The following is a 4,822-nucleotide window of genomic DNA, read 5'->3' as shown; positions in this document are numbered from 1 at the left end:
TGGCCTTGAGAGTAAAACATTGTGTACACTGCCAGTTTAAACTCGAGTGAAACTCCTGCTGTGTAAAGTTTGCAGACGACAACAACAAAATAGGTGGTGAGACAAATGGTGAGAATGACACAAACAGTATCCAGATGGATATGGACAGTTTACATGAGTGAGCAAAAGCTTGGCAGATGGAATATAATGTGGGAAATGTGAGGTGTTATGCATTTTGGTGGGAAAAATAGAAGGGTTGAATATTATTTAAATGGAGAAAGACTGAAGAAAGCTACAGAATGGGAGTTCTTCATCCATGAATCACAAAAGGTGAGCGTTAGTCAGACCACAGTTGGATTACTGTGAACAGTTTTACGCCCCTCATCTAATTTGAGATATATTGGCATTGGAGGCAATCCAAAAATGGGTCATTATGCCTAAACCAGATATGGGATGAGTGTCTTATAAGGAGCGGTTGAATAGACTGAGTCAGTATTTGTTCAAAATAGGTGTTTCGGAGATGACCCCATTGAAACATCAGATTCTTAGAGAATTTGACACAGTAGATGTGGAAAAGTTGTTTCGCTTTGTGGGAGGATCTAGGACCGGAAGGCATAATATCAGAAAAAGGATTTGCATATTTAAGGTAGGGATGAAGAGGTATTTCTTCTCGCAGAGGGTAATGAATCTATGGGATTCTTTACTACAAAGGGCAGTTTAGTATATGTAATTAAATATATTCAAGATCTAGATGGACCGATTTGTTTTTTATTAGTAAAGAAATCAAGATTTATGGGGAAAAGACAGGAATGTAGAATTGAGATGATCAAATCAGCCATGATTTCATCGAATAGCAGAGCAGACTGGTCTGAATGACCTACTTCTCTCCTATTTTATTGTGAGAGTTATTTTCCCACAGAATAAACTCAGTCAGTGAGAACTAATCTTCAGCAGTGTAAAATCAGTCAGAGAGCGTACGACAGAATGCAAATTCCCTATCAGTGTAACACCCATGCAGTGAAAAGTCAGTCTGAGAGCACTAAACTCCTACGGTGTAAACTCACTGTTAAGGAAAGTAGAATTCCTACATACATTGTAAACTCAGTCACAGAGCACACAACATGCACAGTGTAAAGTCAATTAGTAACAGTAAAATCCTGTCAGTGAGAGAATAAACTCCGACAGTGTAAACTTCCATCAGAGGGAAATAAACTCCCCCATTGCTGTCAGTGAGAGAGTAATCTTCCACAGTGTAAACTCTCAGTCAGAGAATAAAATCCCGTAGTGTAAACTCCCCATCAGTGAGTGAATAAACTCCACTAGTGTAAACTCTCAGTCAGAGAATAAAATCCCGCAGTGTAAACTCCCCATCAGTGGGAGAATAAACTCCAGTAGTGTAATCTCCCTGTCAGTGAGAGAGTGAACTGCCACAGTGTAAACTCTGTCGGTGAGAAATAAACTCCGTCAATGTAAACACTGTCAGTGAGAGAATAAACTCCGATGCGAGTCAGGTTCCTGCAGTGTAAACTTATGTCTTTGAAATGAAAACTCCTGAAGGTAAAGTCCTGTCAGAGAGAACAAAAGTCACAAAATATTATCTCAAAGTTAAAAATCACACCATACCAGGTTATAGTCCAACAGATTTATTTGGAAGTACTTTCAAAGCGCTGCTTCTTCATCAAGTAGCTGTGGAGCAGGGTCATACGACACAAAATTTAAGTTAGTGACAGTAACACACTAAACTCAGTCACTGAGAATAAAAGTGTAAAACTTCCTGACAATGAGAATTAATCTTCCAAAGTGTAAATTCAGATAGTGAGAGTTAAACTTCCACTGTGTGAACTCATTCAGCATGAGTAGAGCTTCTGCAGTAAACTGAATCAGTGAGAATAAAACTCCGACCATGTAAAGTCAATCAGAGAGAACAAAACTCCCATAGTGAACACTCCCTGACACTAAGGTTTGAAATGCTGCAGTGTAAACTTAATCTGTGAGAATTTATCTAAATTCCCTGTCAGTGATAAGGAACTTCATGCACTTTAAACTCAGAGAGTAAAATCCCATAGTGTAAACTTCCTTTAGGAACAAATTACTGCAGATGTTGTTGCTGGAAGACAACAAATGCTGGAGATTACAGTGGGTCAGACCGCATCAATGGAGAGAGAGCAAACTAACATTTCGAGTCTAGATGACTCTTCATCAGAGCTGAAGTAAGTGTGGCGGGGACAGTATTTAGGCTATAGTTTGGGCAGGGAACTGGGGGTGCTGCGGGTAGTGGGTGTAGAGTGCAAATGAAGGAAAGATGTTGATAGTTCAGCTTAAGTGATTGGAATGTGAGAATGGTAGAGCAATAGAAAGAGACTGGTCATTTTAACACAGCATCCTGCTTCTATGCTCACATGTCTGTCATAGAGATGTACAACATGGAAACAGACCCTTCGGTCCAACTCATTCATGCCGACTAGATATCTGAACTTAATCTAGTCCCATTTGCGAACACTTGGCCCATATCCCTCTCAACTTTTCCTATTCATATATCCACCCCGATACCTTTTAAATGTTGTAATTGTACCAGCCTCCACCATTTCCTCTGGCAGCTCATTCCATACACGCACCACCCTTTGCGTAAAAAGTTGCCCCTTATGTCCCTTTTAAATCTTTTCCCCCCTCACCGCAAATCTATACTCTGTAGTTCTGGACTTCCCCAACCCAGGAAAAAACCTCGTCTGTTTATCCTATGTATGTCCCTCATGATTTTATAAACATTTATAAGATCACCCCTCAGCCTCCGATGCTCCAAGAAAAACTTCCTAACTGTCAGAATAAAACTACCAGTGTCAAACTTCAGTTAGTGGTTGTAATACTGCCATAGTGTGAACTCATTTGCCAGTGAGGATTAAGTGCCGGGATGCAAACTTTGGTAATGAGAGTGAAACCCCTGGAGTGTTAACTTGGTGAGTGCGAGTACAAGTTCAAAGGTGTAAACTCCCTGTCAATGAGATTAAAATATCCATAGCATTAACTCAGTCACTGAGAATGAAGCTGTCAGATTGTTAACTTGGTAAATGACAGTAAACTCCCAGATTGTAAATTCCCCATCAGTGATGTGTGAATTTCTGATTGAAATACCTCCATGAACTAAACTCCTTGTCAGTGAAAGTAAAACTCTGGTTATATAAACTCCATCAGGGAAAGTAAAGCATTCACTTTCTGATCTGAGAGGGTGACAGTAAAATTCCACCATTGTAAATTCATTGTCAGTGAAAATGTAAAGTATCTCAGTGTAAATTCCCTGTCATTGTTAGATTCTTTAAATTTTTGTGTGCTATTTGCCTTGGTATCTAACTGTTTGGTAACTAAGTCTGCATTTTTATCCCTATCTGTAAAAAGACATTTCTTCTGAATTCCTGTTCATATTTATTACTGACTATGATCTTCATCTGCTACAGTTTTTGTCCCTTCCCCAAGTGAAAACATTGGGCTGAAACTTGAATTTTTCACTAAATCCGAGCTGCATCGAGTTTTTTGGAGGGTTTGTTGCCATGAGGCCTAGCAATTATTCTTGCCCTTTCTTTACCAAACTTATTAATTGTCTGTGACATCCCTATGACATCTCTCATATCCAATTTTCACTCCATCCTACAGTTCCTGAAGCAGTTATCACTCAACAGATATCGTAATGTTCACTCGCTTCCATTGTGCGCACGCCATCTTTTAAAATTCTGGATAAATACTGTCAGTCTGGAGCTGCATTGCCTGGTTCCTGACATTTGCCCTGGACATAGCAGACGGGAAAATTACTGGGTTTTTTGTAGGTTGTTGTGGTAGATTTGCCACAGCAGGATGTCATCATTCCCCAGGACCAGCTTTTGGAGGCCATGACACCAGACCATGCCATCTGGTGTAAGGTTTCTACCTGGGATAAAGGACTTGCAGTCATCTGGAGGAATGCTGAGCTGTGTAGGAAAAAGGTCATTGTTTTTATCCATTCCTCTGAAGTAATGTCCACACGTTCTTTCCAATACCTCATTCTCACTCTCCCTGCTATTGTACTCCTCTCCCACCAACGCACATGATCTCTTACTCTCACTATTGTCTGCAACATTCCCCACTTACTCTCATCCACTCCAATCTTCAATACCACTAACCCTGCATGCTGTCGGCATTGTCTTCTCTATTGCTTGGGACACTTCTCCATCTGCTTCAAAAGTAACAGCTGCGCCAGCCAATTTCTCCTCCTGTAATAGCTATCTCTCTCCCATTCCCTGAGGAAAGCAGTCCCCAGTAGGACAGAAACTATTCACTAATATCCCTCAGGGAAGGAAATCTGCCATCCTCACATGGTCTGGCCTACATGTGAGTTCAGATCCACAGCAACGTGATTGTCTCTCAACTGCCCTCTGAAATGGTCTAGCAAGCTACTCAGTTCAAAGACAACTGGGGATGGGCAATAAATGCTGGTCAGCCAGTGATGCCCACATCCTACGATAGAATAAAATAAAAGAAACAGTTAAGACGGGTGATGTGCTGCTTGTCATTTGGCTTCTCAGCCTTATGGGGAGAGCATTCTGATTCTAAGTGGTCTGAACTGTATCAAGAGCTGCCCTTGACTTAGAGTGCCAGGGTCCCTTGAGCGAAGGCTTGACTTCACTGATACCAGCTGACTACAATGGACACCAGCTCCATAGTCAAGAAAGCCCAAGCAGCATCTCTGCTTTCTGTGCAGGCTGAGGTAAGCCCACCTCCCACCCCCACTCCTCACCACATTCTACAGAGGGTTCATTGAGAGTATCCTGAGATGCTGCATTCCTTCTTGGATCATACAACCCTACAATGGAGAGTG

This window comes from Hemiscyllium ocellatum, chromosome 16 (genome assembly GCF_020745735.1).
Source record: "Hemiscyllium ocellatum isolate sHemOce1 chromosome 16, sHemOce1.pat.X.cur, whole genome shotgun sequence".
Classification (NCBI taxonomy): Eukaryota; Metazoa; Chordata; class Chondrichthyes; order Orectolobiformes; family Hemiscylliidae; genus Hemiscyllium; species Hemiscyllium ocellatum.
This window is presented reverse-complemented; position numbering follows the sequence as displayed.